This window comes from Cuculus canorus, chromosome 18, assembly GCF_017976375.1.
Source record: "Cuculus canorus isolate bCucCan1 chromosome 18, bCucCan1.pri, whole genome shotgun sequence".
Classification (NCBI taxonomy): domain Eukaryota; kingdom Metazoa; phylum Chordata; class Aves; order Cuculiformes; family Cuculidae; genus Cuculus; species Cuculus canorus.
This window is the reverse complement of record NC_071418.1, coordinates 12,477,978-12,496,247: the sequence shown is the minus strand read 5'-3', so window position 1 is coordinate 12,496,247 and position 18,270 is coordinate 12,477,978. Positions and strand designations below refer to the sequence as shown.

Below are 18,270 nucleotides of genomic sequence, written 5' to 3'. Positions count from 1 at the left end.
CGAGGGGATGGAGCCGCTTCCCGGGGCGTTGGGCGGTTTCCATCCCTCCCTGCGGGCTGGTGGGGCTCTTGGAAGTTAAGAGATGCCCCACGCTGTCCCTCCCCCCCCGGAGCTCGCAGGATGGGGGATGGGTCGGTGCCGGGGTCTTCCCCAGGGAAAGAGCGAGGCCGGGACCAACTCCGCACTCCCAGCGCAGCCCCGTCCCCAGGGGACCCGCGGTCCATCCCGCCGCTCCAGGGATGAAGGGACAAGGGCACGTCCCCTTCCCTGGCACTGAGTACAGCCCTTGTGGCACGGCCAGCGCAGAAAGTTGCCTTTTGCTTTGAAGCATCCCCAAGTTCTCCCAGCACAGACCAAAACCCATCCCTGGAGGTGTTCAAGGCCAGGTTGGATGAGGCTTGGAACAACCAGATCCAGGCGGAGGTGTCCCTGCCCATGGCAGGGGGTGGAACTGGATGGGCTTTAAGGTCCATTCCAACCCAAACCATTCTAGGATTCTGGATGAGCTCTAAAGTCCGTTCCAACCCAACCCATTCTATGATTCAAACCTATCTCCAGCGCGTGCTAACGCCGCTGACCATGGGCTCTCTTCACTCTGCAGATGGGTGAAAGCCCCTTAGCCACATCTCGCGTCCAAGCAACAGCCTACACCCACCAGCTCGGCTGCTTTTTAAAATCATGTCAGTTAATCTGAACAGAGACATTATCTGTCCCCACAAGCCCTTCCTGCCACATATCTTGCTTACCAGATCTTCACCACTACCTCTCTTCCACCAGCAGAAAGAAGGGCCCCAGCAGGTACGCAGCGATGGGCCAGGCAGGTGAGCTGCACCACTGACTGCTCCCACCAGCAGCACGAGGTCATGGCACATTCTGGCGTGGGTCAAATCCCCCTCAGTGCTGCTTGGCAGCCACAGAATGCCCAGCAAGGTCTGCACCACCAGGCTGCAGGGCCAGGAGCAGAAAGGGTAAAGCCTCTTTCAAATCTGTGTTTCTGACATGTCACTTTGACCTATCCTATGATCTCAGAGTATTTTTCTCCCCAGTTCCTTGCAGTTCTCAGATCTGCATTCCCAGAGAAAGGCCTCTGGATAGCGAAAGGGTTAAGAAGGATTTGCACATTTGCAGTCCTCAATACCCAAAGGACTCCATTTCCCATGCACAGCCCACAAGCCAGGGGCTAGTACTTGTCCATCCTCTTTGATCTGTTATCAGTATCACTAGCAGATGTCGAATTCCTGTTCCAGAGGCAAACCCAGCTGCCAGCACCTACAGCCCACTCTGCCCTGCCACCCGCGGCTCTGAAGTGTCTGTCACCTTCCTTTTCTCCTTCCGGACTGCTGGCAACAACAGCTCTTCCTCCACCCTGCACAGCCGCCACGCGCCGCCCTGGTAGCATCCCCTCCCCGCAATGCCCAGCGAGGCTGGCGCAGGCTGCCCTGGACATGATGGGTGCTCAGCAGGGCCAGACTCGCGTTACTCCACTTCAGCAAGTGCCACAAATACCAATTTCTGAGCAACGCCACCCCAGCACCCAGGCAGGAAACCCAGTCTCAATCTGCTTACGCTGCAGCTGTGTGTAGGCTTTCTGCTGGATTACACCACTTTTTATTACTTAATAAAGCTGTAACCCCTATCAGTGGGCATTAGTGTTTTAATCTCCCTAATCTCCAGGAAAATCCAGCTCTAGATGCCAAACTGGGCTTGCTCAAGGAGCAGCTGGGTCTGTTTGCAAGTTACTCCAGCCTTGCATCAGCTGGAAAAAAGCAAGAGCAGAGCCGCAAGGCAGCTCAGCCTGGCTCTGCAGAGCTCCACTGTGCTCACTCAGGTGCTGGGCTTGCACGGGAATAAAGGGGGGAATCTCAGGTGCACGTAGGCTTTGACGATACTATGAGTCTGCCATTAATTTAACCACATCTGTAACACTCTGCAGGTGTTAAAACATCCAGCACGACCTCCACTTGCCCAAACCTAAACCAGCAGCAGAGGGGCGAGCACAGGGAGCTCGGCCACGTGAACCAATGCTTTGCTCTCAGCGTTATTTTTCCATATTGAAACTGCGGGGGGGAACTATATAAAGCTCCCCCGTGGTCACGGAAGTTCTGCAAACTCAGTTGTATCGGGAAGGGAGCTCACCCTGTGTGAAAGTTGTTTTTCAGATGAATTTGTAGAAAATATTTTGTTTCAACTTGTATCTTATCCTTCCCACAAATGACCAGAGATGGGAGAGTGAACAGCACAGAAGGACAACAAAGGAGCATCCTTGGCCTCAAAGCAAATAAGGTCATCAGTCTTTGCTAACTGTGCTTGTTCTCATGAAGGCTCTTGGGTGGCTTTGGGGCTGTTTGCACACAGGAGGCACTCACAGAGTGACAAATAGCCACCTCCAGGGTTTGTTATTAGAGGAGCACCTCTCTGTTCCTGAAAGGAGAGCAGGGCTCTGCCATACCTGTTCTCCCACCACATGTTTCTTTACCCTTAAGGGGCAGGTGAACAGGAGAAGGATTAAGGGGCTCACCCAAAGTCAGGCAGAAAACTTAGAGACAAGAACTGCATCCAAATCCCCCATTCAGAGTTTTAAAATCACAAAGTCATTTGCCTTCTCCTTAAAAAAATAGTAGTCAAGGCAAGGAGCAATTCTAGTAAGGCTCTCCTGCTGCTCCAAGTCGTACCAAGGGATTCAAACTAACAGCAGATCCAGTTCTTGGCCTTACAACTGATCCAAAATAAAAAGGAAGGTTCCTGCTTGCCTTACACTCACACAGTCCTATCTGTACTCACTTTATCTGACATCTTTGCAGGTCCCCATGTCACAGCACAGGGCATTGGGATGGGCCCTCCCATTCGAACAGGGCTGGTAGGGCTCAGTGGAGAAGATGGTCCACCGGTGGTCCAGCAGTGATGCTAAGGGAAGGCTGGGAGGTAGCAGAAGGAGCAGATCTGCAGCGATGTTTTCCACAGTACCTGAGTGTTGTCAGAAATCCCAACCACTGTCCTTCACCTTGCCAGCAGCGGGGCTGTTCCACAGCCACACCACCCCTGCTCTACCCCAGCAGCACTGATGCTCTGCCCTTGGCCAGTGTGTGCTCCAACTCCAACCACAGCTTTGAGGAACAACTGAGATCTGCAAAGACAGCTTCACCTGGATCAGCCAGCCTGCGAGGGAGATCTGCAGAGCTGCCAACAAAAGTGTTTCACCCTCAGCTCCTCAGCTATAAGAAAACATTAACTCCCTTGAGCATGGGGAGGACAAGCAGGACAGCTTCTCTCGCAGGAATGCTGAAGTGACATTTCCAATTCGTACTGCACTGACCCTCAGTTAAAAGTGCAGCGTTAGGGCTTAGTAAATATTTTTTATTGTTTTAACAGTGCAGCAATGCTGACCACCTGCAAGTCCCCAATGACTTCGATGGACAGCTGGAAATCCTGCCAGCTGTATTTATAACCTCAGATCAATAGCAGGAGGAAAAGCACATCCAGAGACCTTGGTAAAGCACCAGCAAGCTCAGTAGAAGGCAGCGTAACCAAGAAAAGGATGTGGGCTTGCAGACCAGAAGACCAAAATTTATTTTTTTTAACACTGAAAGATCCACCATCATTTCAAGCAGGAGCAGAAAGGATCCCAAATCACCATGAATTTCTAAAACCAAACCAAACACTCGCCTAAGGGCCCGGCTGCAGGTCTGCAGGTGTTACGACCAGGAAAGGCTCTGGCAGATACCCACTGTGGTCCTTTCTGAACATGCAAGGTAACTCTCCCAAAGGTCGGTAATGGCAAGACCTACAGAACAATGATATTTCCTCCCTTCTGACCAGACTGGACTCTCAAATCTATAGATGATGCTGGTTTTTTGTTTGGTTTTTTTTTTTTTTTTTTTTTAATTTGAAGCTACCTGGCTTTTAGCATTGATCAGCTTCTCTGAGCAGCCAATGTCAGAGAGGCATCTTTGCAAGTATCACACTAGTTCCTTCATAAAAGGAGTTATTTGGTGGCTTGAATTTCCCTAGAAAGAGATAGTGGTGCAGTAGTAGGTACTATGGGATGCAGGCTCTGCCAGGAGCATCTCAGGGCCCTGTAGGCAGGGACACCCTTGACCAGCACACGGAGCAGTCACCATCAAGACCTCCATGCCTTGGCCAGGAGCAGCAGAGCCTGCCACAATCATTGAACCATGGCTGTTTTGATGAATTCACATCACCCACAGCACCAGGAGCAGCGTCAGCTTCCCAGGCTGATGAACCACTCTTGCTCCCACTGCACAAAAAACTGGGGGCTCCTCCAGCCTGCTCCTGTTTTCCAGGAGGGAAGGAAGGAAGGGATAATATATTTCACACGCTACCAACCAGCTGGCACCGTGTCTTTGCCATGAGTCACCTGCTCCCCAGGCAGGCCATGCCTCACTTCCCGGCATCACATCCCAGTCCCCAGGGAGGCCGTGCCTCACTTCCCAGTATCACACCCAGTGGTGCCCGTGCAGCCACATCCCTTCCTCTGGCACATTTCTTTTGCAGGGGATCCGCAGCCTCTGCTCACTTGAGCAGGGAGGGCAGGAGGCTCCTTGCTGTGCTTCAACAATCCATCATTTTCCAGAAGGGAGTGGGTTGTGCTGGGAAGCCACTCTGGGGTCACAAATATTTGGAAAAAAGCAAGGAAAAAAAAAAAAAAAGCATTCCTCCCAACAGCCCTACCCCTTGCAAGGGGCACTGCTCTGGCCACTGATGTGCGGGTTCAGAGAGATGCAAAGCACACGCAGCATCTTGCAGGCAACTACCCCCATGCTGCAGCTCTGAGCATAGGTTCTGCTCAGGGGGGATCACTGTCTGCCTTGGCACCAAAACGCTGCGGCTCGAGTAACCAGGAGAGCTCTGCATATGGCACAGCTTGGCCCTGCCAGAGGAAACACACATCACTCCTAGGCTGGTGCCTTTTCTTTAGGCGTAATCCTCATCCCTCCTCCTCCAGGGCACAATCTACCCCCCAGGCAGACTATGACAAAGGACAAATTATTCTCAAAAAGGTAGAGCAAAATCTTCTGCACATCGCTCAGCAGCATCCCAGAGCCCTGCTCCACCAACCCCTGGTATCCTGCTCTGCAGAGAGAGGGGAGCACGTCCTCGTACACCATGGGGCACCTCACAACGGTCCATCACTCCTCCACCAGTGCCTTTGTTTCTCACCACCAGCAGCACAGTCAAAACAGACTCAGCTGCAGGGACAGAGGATAAGTTTGGTAAAAATAAATCATCTTTGCACGGAGAAATGGTATGGAGAGAAGAATTTGGCTGCCTGGGTCATGCCACAGCTCAAGCAAACTTGCTCAAGTAGTTTAACTGCCATTTTCCCCCAAAGTGGCATCTCTCCTCTAGACAGGTGAGTGCCCAGGCAGTGACATCCTTGGGGGTCACCGCACCCACCAAGCTGCAAAGTAGATGCTGGGGTTTCCTAAGGGTCCCTGCAGACCTTCTGCACACACTCATCACCAGCAGTGTGATGGGATATGTGCCTATGTAAGCTGTGCATAAAGGGCCTTTCTCCATCCTTTGTGTGCTTCCCCTTTCAAACCTATAAATTCCCTTTGGAGGTAAAGAAGAAAGAATTTAGGGCACCCTAACCTTGAAAAGAAGGAAAACTCCATTCAAGCTGCCAAGCTGCCTCCTGCAGCTTAATTAATAGCAACCCATCCCCAGTAAGCTGCTCGCTGCGCCAGCTGTCTCCTCTGATGGAACTGCTTTTCTACGAATAATAGCGCTTTGTATTTTGATGGGGAAAGGTCAGGAGGATGAGGCGGAGAAGGAGGACGGTTGGGAGAGAAATGTGTTGCTTCCCTGCAGCTCCTGGCACCATAAGTGAGTCCTGCTCGATCCCCATCTGCTCCTGGGGTCGTGTCTGGGAGGTGGCTGCATCGCTCCATCAGCCGTGGGATGATCATGTCCTATCACTCAGTGGAGCAGCGGGGTAGGGGGACAATTCAGACCCGTGGTCTGCAAGCCCACTGCTTCCAGGAAGCCTGACAAACTCCTCCTGCTGTCACTTTGATGAGAACCAGCACCTCTCATGGGGGAAATCCCTGCTCTGCTCTTATCAGGAGCTGCCCCAACCCTGCACAGGATCCGCACTGCAGGGAGCTGGAGCTGGGTGCCTCTGCCAAGCCACCAGAAAAGGACGATCCCTGCTGCAATTTGGCTTTTGCATAAATAAATAAGCCAAGCTGAGGCTGAGGAGCGATGCAGAGGAATCATCCGAGGTGATGCAGCAATGTGGCACAGTGGAGGAAAAAATGAAAGGGATCCAAGCCCTGGGAGCGTGGCATGACATGCTGACAGCCACCAGTCCCCAGGGCATGGCCAGGAGATGGCCTTAGTTTCTGCTCACCCACAGCCAAGGACTAAATGGATTTACGTCCTCACACCCTGGGCAAGGGAGCCAGGGGCTTCCCTGGAGCCACACGAGTGCTTCCTGCCTGCAATCGCCCCGCTACAGACCGGTAATTAAGTCCTCCAGCTCTCCAGACAAAGGGATGCTCCTGCTCGCAGCCTGGCTGGGCACGAGCCCCTGCCCGGGCAGGGCCACCCCAGGGAGCATCACTGCCTCGGTAATTGCTCTCCGAGGAGCACACAAACAGCTCTCCAGCTCTTGCCAGCTGGCCCAGCCTCTGCGTTTGCTGTGACTTTTGTCCCCTCCCTGTCCCACTAGCATCCCCATGACCCTCCAGGCCATCCAGGCAGCATGAGACTGCCCAGTCACAGAGAGGACTGTGGTTCCAGTGCAGCACTGGGGCACATCTCCCTTTCCACTGGTTCATCTGAATAAATAAATAGACATAAAAGGAGAGAGAAAAGACATCAAAGAAAAGCAGGAAAAAGTAGCATTAGGGCAGGTCCCCTACCCAGCCATCAAGGCTTTGCTGTTTCAGCCCCTGGCTGTACAGGGGGGAGAGGACACAGCCCACAGTCCTGCTTCCACCCACTGCTGCCAAGGAAAAGGTCCTGTTGCTTAGCAAAGGGCCATTCATCACCAGGATTGTGTGGGATGAGAAAGGGTTAACTCTCTGCAGCTGGGCCAGAAATACCATCCAGGACAAAGAGAGACTTCATGTCACCCGCATCCGCCCAGCATAGAAGAAGGGGCCTTAATCCGATTCCCAAAGAAAATGTGGCTTTTACAGCCCCGCTTGACTGAACCCCTCCAGTGAGTCTTGCATCCCTAGCGAGTGTTAGTTCAGTTTAGGAGGGGCCAGAAAATGGGAACAGAAATCACTTTTCCACAAGTTCATGAGAAACAAGAGCAGGGTGGAGGAGCAGCGTCCCTGCAGCAGGACACGGGGTGACATCTACGTCTTAGCTTGGCAAGGTCTGATGGCCCCAAATCGCTTCCAGGACAGCCAGACCTCGGCACCAGTTCTCATGTGATTTACCAGGGACTGGAGAAAGCACCACTGCTGAATCCCCGCGGCACGATGCTCAGCCGCACCCTGCCTCAGCGGTCACCAATGGCAATGAGGGTGCATGGGGAGAGCCCTGCAAGCATCCCAACACTGCCTGGCATTTTGGGGACCACCTCGTGGGATGATGAGTGTGAGCCAGCATAAGTCTGAGAGCTTCAAGGTTTAATGGCAGAGGTCTGCCTCTTCCTGGCAAGGATGGAGACCCTAGGGAAAATAGCTAGGGATGCTGCTGGGAAGCAGACGGTGCTCTCACACACTACAGATGCAGATGAACATCTTTGCCTTCATCTCCCAGCCAATACAAGGGTTCGCTTCCAGGGTGCTGCATCCCTCCCTGTGTTACAGTGCGGCACTGACAGCTACACCCTTGCAGCAAACAGGGTTTGCCAGCCCAGCTCCTCGGCCACAGCTCCTTCTCACCACCCCACCCCCTCCTCTTACCTTGAAATGCCACCTTGAAAAGCCACGTGCCCACAGGATCTTTGGACAGGCACTCCTAGGATGCCAGTGAGCTGTATTTGCAAAATTAACCCTTTCAGTCCCGTTTTTGTTATTATTTTTTAACAAATGAGCTAGCTTTACCACACACTTATCCACAAAGCGCCTACGAAATTCTAGAGATAAATGAGTGTAGCAGAAGTTGTATAAGTGTAGTTGTATTCAGACATCAAGTCACAGCACCCAGCAGGCATAACCCCAGGAGAGCTGTTCTTCCCTTTCCCAGCCCAGTCTTTCCTGCCTACTGGAGCAAAGATTAGACGCATCTCCAGTGTGGGTTTCATCCAGCCCCAGTGTATCTTCAACAGCGCTGGACGTGGTGTCACAGCCATACGGAAATCACAGCATTTAAAACCACAGGCTATAAAAATTCCACTGTGCTCAGAGAGAGGAAGTCTGGGATCTCCATGGAGAGGTGTCCAGGAACCACTGCTGCTGGCTTATTAGCCACCATGCCGTTAGACCCTGTCACAGCTGCATATCTCAAGCTATAGTTAGCATATACCAGCAAGAATACAAGTGCTTAATGACTTGTGAGGTCAAACACATTTGATAACTTCACCGAGCTAACCACAAGCCACACAGCCACGCAGGTATTTTGCTCTCAACATGGAAAATCATGGACTGCAACTACAAAAGCACTGAAGGGATCACAGTTCCAAGGCATATTGCAGCCCTCCATGTGCTTCAGACTGTTTTTTCCTATCCTAACACGATTTTGACTGCACTCAGGATCCCCTGGTAGCATGGCTGTAAGTGGGACACACACCCAGGACAGCTGCCCTCCTCCTGGATGCTGTGTCCTATAATCTGAAACACATCTGCATGGGATAACGGCACTTAGGGATTAACAGGTAATTCCAATTCATACTTTTTGTTTACAGGATGGTGCCTGAGCCGCCACTCCTCTCAAAACCAAAGCTCAATCAAGCATTGCCTGCACATGCAAATCTCCCATCACTCAGCTCAGGCACACCTACCTCACAAGGGAATTCGGTCAAATCAACCAACAGTCCTTAGTGCTGGGGAGCCCAGGACCCAAACCAGTGCACCTCCAACAGCGGCGTAACATCTCTTCCCACCCTTAAGCTGCACCACCGGTCTGCTCCATCTGCCACAACCAGCATCCACAGCAGGGAAAACTCAATAAAATTAAGGAACTTGCTTAACCCAAGGGATATTTAACCCAAAACTTGCCCGGCGCTACAGTAGGATGCTCCTGCACTCCTCCGGTCTATGCTTTCATGCAAGTTCACCCTTGAAAGCAGCGATGAGCCCAGCATGCTGTGCAGGGCATGTGGCTGCTCAGGTCATGGAGGGCTGGACATCTGTGGCTCCACGAGGGGTTTGGGGCAAGATGTAATGACCTGTGATTTATGGAAGGGCAAGCACAATGCTCTGTCAGTGCTCTCTGGCCCTAAACTATGAAATCTCCAAGAAACCCTATACATACAGCTCCGTGTACAGCGAAAGCTGCAGCATGAGGCAGCAACCCCAGCCCCATCGGAGCCCAGCTGCTCCCCTGGCCCTGACCTGCCCTCACAAAGCCAGAGATGGTCTCAGCTCTGAATACATCAGCACAGATCCCTCCCGGATGCTGCTTCTCTGAATGAAGTGTGGTCACACCAGAGATGGATACAAACAGCCTGGGCTGAAATCCTCTGGCACGAAGCCTTTCTTGCGCAGAGGCTGCCTGTGGGGAGGACCAGTGAGTGGGTCAAACTCCACCGGCTGCCTCCGAGGGGTGCAAAGGTGCCAGGTGACAGCAGGTATTCAGGGTACATGAGGAAAAGAGCGATTGCTTCAGGGCACACACTGCCTGGGCTGCCAGTGCCCACCACCCTGCCTCTGCCCAACTAAGGCACACGAGAAAAAATGTGTTCTTAGCAAGTCCAGAGGGTTCCCACCATGTTACTTAGAACCATAGAATCACAGAATCATCAAGGCTGGAAAAGACCTCTAAGATCATCCAGTCCAACCGTCAGCCCAACATCACTATCTCTACTAAACCATGTCCTGAAGCGCCATAGCCACACATTTTCTGAACCCCTCCAGGGATGGAGACTCCAGCACTTCCCTGGCAGCCTCTTCCAACGTTTCATTGCTTTCAATAAAAAAAATTTTCTTAATATCCAGCCTAAACCTCCCTTGATGCAACTTGAGGCCATTTCCTTTCATCTTACCACTCATTCCTTGGGAGAAGAGACCAACACCCACCTTGCTATAGCCTCCTTTCAAGGAACTACAGAGAGCGATGAGGTCTCCCTTCAGCCCCCTCTTCTCCAGGCTAAGCAACCCCAGGTCCCTCAGCCGCTCCTCAAAAGACTTGTTCCCAGTCCCTTCCCCAGCTCCATTCCCTTCTCTGGATGTGCTCCAGTCCCCTTAATGTCTTTCTTATAGTGAGGGGCCCAAAACTGAGCACAGACTTAAACATAGTGTTCCTGATCTCCTACAAACTGTGCAAATAGCCACCATGACCAGAGAGAGGAGAACAAGGAGGTGCCATTAAAATTTAAGGGGAAAAAAAAAAAAAGAAATAGAGGAGAAAGAAAAAAAAAAAGGAAAAGAGAAAAAAGAGGGGGAAAAAGAAGGAAAGAGAAAAAAGAGGGAAACAAAAGAGAGAAAAAAGGGAGAAAGAGGAAAAGAGAAAAAAGAGGGGGAAGAGGGAAAGAGAAAAAGAGAGAAACAAAAGAGAAAAAAGAGGGCGAAAGAGAAAAGAGAAAAAAGAGGGGAAAAAGAAGGAAAGAGAAAAAGGGGGAAAGAGGAAAAGAGAAAAGAGGGGAAAAAGAGGGAAAGAGAAAAAAGAGGGGAAGAAAAGAGGAGAAGAGAAAAAGGGGGAAAAGAGGAAAAGAGAAAAAAGAGGTGGAAAAGGGAAAGAGAAAAGGGGAAAATGGAAAGAGAAAAAAGAGGGGAAGAGGGAAAGAGGGAGAAAGAGGGAAAGAAGAAAAAAGAGAGGAAAAGAAGAAAAAAGCGAAAGGAAAAAGGAAATAAAAAAGAACACGAAAACCGAAATTTAAAAAAAAGAAAATAGAAAGGGAGGGGGGAAAAAATGTCTCCAGGGCTGCGGGGAGCCGGGCCGAGGCTCGGGGGGGCAGAGGGCCCCCGGCGGGGAGCGAGGAGCGGGCCGGGCCGGTTCCAAAGAGCCAATTAAAGAGCAAAGCAAAGCCGCGGAGAGGCGCTGGGGGCGGGGAGAGGCGAGAGGCTCCGTCCCCCCCGTGCCGCGGCCGTCAGGGGGGAGAACCCCAACATCGAACCCGCTGAAAGGGCTCGACATTCCCCGGCAGAGCGCTGAGCATCCTCAGCCCCTGCCTGCTTTGGGGGTGTCCCCAGGGCTGGGGGTCCCCCCGAGCATCCTGCAGAGCACCTCCCTGCCTGGGTTTGGGGGGGGGGGCAGTGCCCCAGGGCTGTGGGTGCCTCTTGCACACCCCTCTTGCGTCCCCCTGCCTCGTTTTTTGGGAGGGTAGAGGGTGTCCCCAGCGCACCCCAAAATGCATCACCCTGTCTGGGATTTTGGGGGGCTGAGAGATGTCCCCAGGGCTGTGGGTGCCCCCAGAGCACTCTGCAGTGCATCCCCTCACTTGTTCTCCTCTGGGGGATAAGGGTGTCCCCAGGGCTGTGGGTGCCTCTTGCACGCCCCACAGTGCATCACCCTGCCTGGGATTTTTTGGGGGCAAGAGGTGTCCCCAGGGCTGTGGGTGCCCCCAGAGCATGCTGCAGTGCACCCCCTCGCTTGTTCTCCTATGGGGGATGAGGGTGTCCCCAGGACTGTGGGTGCCCCCCGCCGAGCATCCCCTCGCGCAGGCAGGGACACGGGGCACAGGCTGCAGCTTGGGTCTGGGGGTCACTGCCTGCGTGCTGGGTGAGAAGAGAGACGAAGCTGCTTTGGGGGAGCACTTCCCACACAGGCACTGAGAAGACCCAATGCTCTCTCAGTGCCCTCTGGCCCCAGACTACAAAATCTCCAATAAACCCTGCGTAGTTAGCTCAATGCACCCCGAAAGCTCAATGCGTGCCCAAAGCCACAGCACGAGCACGAGGCAGCAATACCCACCCCATCAGAGCCCAGATGCTCCTCTGGCCCCAGTCTGCCTGTAGATCTTATCATACAGAAAAGGGCTGGGGAGAGGATTCCCCCAGTGCCTCCTTGGCCCCGTGCCCTGCTCCACCCACCCCTGCTCACAAGGATGCTCAAGAGATGGGTTTTTCCCAGTGCTAATAGGGATAAGGGGCCATCAAACATCATGAGGTTCATTCCCCATCAATTTAAAACCAACTTCCAGAGCAGAAACCCAGGAGAGAGGCGACCACGGCCTGTCAACCTTGCCTTACATCACCAGACACGCTCCCCATGATGCTACAGAAACGTTTCCCATGGAAAGTAACACAAGAGCATCTCCAACAAAGCCGGAACAGCCACACGTTAGCCCGCAGCAGCCCCTTCCCACTGTCTGCATGAATGCAGACAACCACATCTGCACCCTCCGGCTGGGGCAAGGCTCTCAGATTCAGTACAGATCCTTTCACAGGCAGCACTCTCACCCTCCGTCGCCATCACCAGCACCCAGGGCCCCTCCACACCGCAGCGCTGTGGGGTGGGTGAGGGCAGCCTGCCTGCAGCAGGGTCCCAGCCTGCTGGGAGCTGGCACCCTAAGGACCTCCATCACCCACAGCACACTGGGGTTGTTCCTGCCCAGTTTAACCCCTAACACTCAGCAGCAGCTGCTGTGAGTCCCTGCTTCCATTCCAGCCCCAGCGCGGAGACACAGCCCAGCACATCCCCACACCACGGTGAACCCGAGCAGGCTTTCTGCCTCCTCCCTCAGCACAGGCCCTGACAAAGCATCCTCCTGCGCCCATGCCTGCATCATACCCCTGGTGTTTCTCCTTTGCTTTCCCCCCCCTGCATTAAACCACTACTCTGTTTTTCTCCTCCTGAGCCTCCCACCTCCCTTGCGCTTACAGGAAGGCCAGGGCTCCGGCTCCTCTGCCCAACTTCCCTCTCGCACAACCGTGGAGACCCCACCAAAGCGTTTTATTCCCCAAGGCTGGGGAGAGCTCAGGCAGAGACTTACTCAGCCAAGGATTACGAGGAGGACAACGCACGCTGCCCAGTGTCTGCAAGAGCCAAGGATGCTTCAGCACCTATTTCAGCTGCCGCCCCTGCGAGCCTCCCCACAGCTTCTGAAAAGTTTTGCTCAGTTCCCTTCATAAAGGTCTCACAAAGCCAATCCCTCCTGGCTCTCTGCTTCCCTCACCAGCAGACATGAAAAGCACTTAAGTTTCTCCCCGGGTAATGCGGGTAAAAGCCTCACAACATCAAAGGCACCACACAAGAATTATTGCCTTCCCCCGCACCCCAACCCTCCCTTGCAGCAGCGCTGAGGCTGCCTCCCTGGGAAGTGTGGCAGCAGCCTCGGTGGTGAAGGTGACTGCGCTTGAGACACAGTTTTGACTCTTTTTCTGTCTTTTTTTTTAAAAAAAAAAAAAAAAAATCAGCCACAAACTGGGGAACTTGGGGAAAATCGGAGCCAGGCTTTCCTTTGGGGGCAACGGGAATAGCGAGGGTGCTGATGGGGCTTTGCCCACGTCTGGCGTGCGGTCACTCGAGGCAAAGGGGAATAAAAATATCCCCTGTGCCAGTCCTGTCTGCTCGTTGCCCAACATTAAAGGAAGCCACTAAGTGTTACTGAACAAAAACACAAGCCCCCTCTGAGCAAGCAGATTCACATTTCTCAGCAGCCTCTACAACTCCATCTGCAAAACAGAAACATCTCTTCCCAATTTGTGAAGCACTTTGATATCTCTACAGCAAAGCAGGGAGAGGGAGGGGTGTTTACCTTCCTGGAAACAGGGAGCAGCATTTACACCCAAAACAACAACAGCCTCAGCACAAAATTCCAGAAGAGAGGGAGCAGTTGCAGATGGAGCAGGAACAGGCGTGGATTCAGAAGACAAGGAGGACTAGAAAATAGCTTTAAAACACCACAGGGGTTTCAAAAAGTCATAGGACCACATGGTTTCTTGGCCCATTTAAAAGCCTTCTTCATCCCTTCTTCCCACACAGCCATTGTTCCTGCCAGATCACCGCCTGCCCGGGCTGCTAGGTTAATTTTATTGCTGGAACATTGAAACAACCTTCATTTGCAGGGGGGAGGTGGGAGGGCTCTGCTGTTTAACACTTGGCCACGTTCATGCTGTGATTAATATCACCCGATGCTCAGATACCAGATGTTCTCGGGGCAGGCTGGAGCGTATCCTAAATTGCACCAAAATGGAATTTTTGGGCAATTTTCAGGGAGTGCTGAGGGCAGGCGCTAATGGGAAAGCAGAGATTTACACAGATAGGTAAAAAACGCTCCCCATGGGGTTATAGCACCGGTCATAACCCCTGGGTTGGCTGCAATGCCATGTGCCACAATTCTTATGATCAATAGCTTGTAGTTTTGGGGGAGAATTACTCCAATTCCTATTCTTCAGTGGGTCACAAGCCTCTGATTCACATACATCCACAGCAAAAACGACTTTAGATTTGCCCCTGCCTCTGCTGGTCTCCTGGAGCTCCAGGAGGGAATTGCTGTTACGGGAACAGTAAAACTCTCCTAAGTTTTAACCTCTCTACGCTGCTTCCCAAGGGTCCCACTGCAAGCCCACTCCAAAGCAAACCTCCCCAACCAAGTGCCTTGCTCCATCAGCAGCTTCTCCCCACCCCTGTGAGCTGCCTGCTGGGAGGAGTGCCCTGGGGTCACCTACGTGGGTGTCCATTTAATTAGAACCAAATCCTATCACGTTGGAGACAGGGTCATTCCAGCTTTTCGGAGGCCACACACTGCCCTGCTGTACAGCTGACCTTGATCAGGATGATGTCTCCCGGCCCTTTGCTGGGTGCAAGGTTATGAGGCGCATCTGCTCACAGCAAGTGGAGCTGAGTCCAGTGACCTGTCGATCTCCAGTGTGACATAACTCAACACTCGCTTGAGAAGGGTGAGCACCTCGCTGTGCCTTGTGGCCTCTAAGCAGCATTTGTGGCGAAGCCTCTCTGAGACTTTGGACTCAGCAACCATGGCTCTGCGAGCATGGAGGTGCTGAACCAACAACTACTGAGATCAACTCAGAAGGGAATTTGGTGGAGCATCTTCAGCAGGTGTGAGGTCTGAAAATCTCACCATAGCATTTCAGTGACTACTCTTTACATGATTTCTTCTTCTCCACCTCTGCTGATCCCACACATGGTCCACGGCTGATGTCCTCAGAAAATGAATTCAGGCAGTCCCAGGACCTGCTGATTTCTCCTTTCTTCTTCGCACAGGTATGGGAGCTTGGATTTGAAGTTCAGGTCATTCTCAGGTTCCTCAAATCAGATCATCTCTACAATTAACACCTACCCACACAGAGGTGGCCAGGCTGTGGTTCACACACCACTTCCACAGCACTGTGTGCCACTATGACTGGCACTGTCCCTAGCGCTGGTGCCAGCAGGGTTCACATCGTATGAAACAAACCGGGGGGGGTAAAATAATGTCCAGGGCAGAAAAAAAAAAAAAACCCAAACCTACTAGCTGTGCCTTCTGCCATAGGCATGAAAAGAACCAATGAAAAAGAGCATTTTTTTCCCCCTGAAGCTCCCTTGCTCCCCACTGCCAGACCCAGAGATGCTGGCTGCTGGCAGGGAAAGTGTGGGACCGTGTGCACGTCCGTGTGTCCTTGCAGGACCTGCAGCAGCTGCGGGCATGAGAAATCTCACCTCCCATGGGGCTGCCTTTTTGTTTCTACTGAAACAGTAAGGTCTGACTGACACCTAAAGCCTGGTTTGGGGGGTTTGTTAGAGCAGGAAGGAAGAGTAATCTCCCTGCAGGCTCTCAGCCCCTGCCATAAAGCACTTCACCCAAGTGAAGTCTCTTTCTGTTTCTCCACCAGCTTTTCCCACCACAGAATCATGTTGTGTGTACAAAACCATCACTGAATCGTGAATTTACACCCAGACACCAAAAGTAAATGATCTCTATTATTCACTTCTTTGAGCAAAGGTTAAGTCCAGCCAAATACATCAGCTTTCACGGACAGGATGAGTGTTTGGCAGCCAACGGGAAGGAATGGGAACGTGGGAATTCCTCCTACCACTTGGCAAGGGGCTCTTCCCCCAGCACAGGAGCCCTCTGGGGTCTGCTCAGCCTCTGCCAAGTGAAGAAAGTCTCTCATTCAAGCACTCAGTAATCTCACAGGATATCCTGTAGCTCGAGGAGGAGTTTGGATGAGGTGCTGGATGGATTCAAGCTGCTTAATTGCTGGAGAGAGAAAGAGGAAAGGTGGGGTGGCAGACCCGGAGCTGAGATGTCCTAACCTGCTGTTTGAAGAAACACTTCTCTTCTTACTGAATACAGAAAGTGTCTACAGCAAATTAGCTACCAGTCGGCCGTGCTAAGCTATAACATGAGGTCTGCCTGCAATGGTCTCCAACACGACAGCAAATAAACAGTAACATTTCAAAGTCTTTCCTTTTATACTTAGGGGCATTAAAAAGCAGTAGGCCAGGGGAACACTTGGTGGCCCAGTGTGTGTGCGTGGTCCACTCTACCCCCAGCAGGTGTTTTTGCCCCCAAGGGGACGTGGCTGGCACAGCCCCCCGTGTGCTCCCAGCAGCAGGATGACTCAGGCGAGTAGTGGCACACCAAGGTCTGCTGGAGGACAGCTGGGTTTTGGATGCAGTCACCAACGATGTTGGACATGCAATGCAAGTATCTACCCTAGGTCCAGAACGCTCATGTTAGGCATCATCCAGTACCACCTCAACACCAAGACAGGGCCTGAGGCTCTCTGAGGGTTAATAAGGCCACTTAACTCCACCAGAGCTCCCAGGCATGGCTTCCAGCTCCTTTCTCCCTCGCCTCAGCCATTCCCGTCATCCCATTCTGCATGACAAGGTGCATCTTGGGGTTTGATGCTCTTCCAGCATCAGGATGATAGGTCAATGCTGTGTCCAGAGACACAGAAGAGCCAAAACACACATTGTAAAAGGTATTGAGGCACCTAATTCCAATTAGGCTGTAATTGTCCCCAAGAGATTTCAGTATACATATAGACACTCAGATACGAGAGATATTTAGAGGCAGATCTGCACCACAATCATACGAAGTGGGGAATGAAGCAGCCAGCTCCTGCACTCAGGTCTCACCATCACCACTCTACCCTAAGCAGCATTACGTACACATAGACTGAGACCACCAGTCAGGACTGAGAGGACAGTGCCCACACATGCGTGACAGAGGCCAAGAAAGCAGATGGTTGCATTTGCTGGGGAAGTGGAGGCACCTAAAGCAGTAGCTGCTACTGAATAAGCTCTCAATGGATTATCAGGAACCATAACAGCAGCTGCTAGGGAGACTGTCACCTCTAAGAAAGCACAGCTTGGCTTTAGGTGTGAATAAAAGAAACATTTCTTCAGACTTACTGTGCATGCTCGGCACATGTTTTGATTTTGGGGTTCATTTGTACCTGTTTGGCTCCATTACACCTAATCCCTAGCTTTACAGTACCCACAGACCTAACACTGTAAGAGCAGATCATACTTTGTAGTCCAGTGGAAGGAGATCCTTTCACAGGACGTATTCAGAGCAACTCTCCTGGACAAACCTGCAGGACACCAAGGACCTCACAGCCTTATCTTCATTGCCTACAAGGACTGGAGAATGTGGCCAGAGGATGCTACAAACTTTTGAGTCCCACCGCATCCTCCACGAGTACCCAAGCAGGGGAGGCACCACCCACTGACCCACAGCAACATGTATCCCTGGCTCCAAAGCACCGGGCACCGTGCTCCCCACCAGCTTCCCAAACCCTGGTCTCATCACGACTGGCATAAAGCGGCCACTGAGCTGAGCTCCATCACCTCATGAATGCACAACAGCCCCACAGTAAAATCAAGCACTGCTCAGAGGTGCACTCCTCCCCAGGCTGCAGATAGAGGCAGCAGCTTTCTCTGCGATGCTCACAGCCTCTTAAAGGTCATGGGCCCTGTTAAGTCTGAGGTTTTCAGTTCTGCAGGATATAGCATTTCTGATGTCTTCTCATAACCAAGAGCACAGAGAGTTGCTGATCTCAGCACGTCCCTTGGGCCTGAGTCTCCCCACATCCCTGCAGCACCAGGAGTTCACTTAGGAGTTTTTGGTCATGAAAGAAAAACATCACTAAAGGCTCCAAGAACAGACCTCAGATCCAGAGTCAGGGATCATTCAAGCAAGGGCTGGGGTGCAAATTTAGACAAAGAACAACGGGAAAACCAGCTGTGCCTCCAACCTTGCCTTCTATCCCAGGAAAGCCACATCCTGCCAGG

At 52.3% G+C, this 18,270-nt stretch overlaps 1 protein-coding gene across 6 annotated transcripts in view; it reads right to left on the bottom strand.

Annotated features, from left to right (window-relative positions):
* SEPTIN9 (septin 9) overlaps positions 1 to 18,270 on the bottom strand; it is a 141,964-nt gene that overhangs the window by 23,374 nt on the left and 100,320 nt on the right. The window lies entirely within an intron of this gene.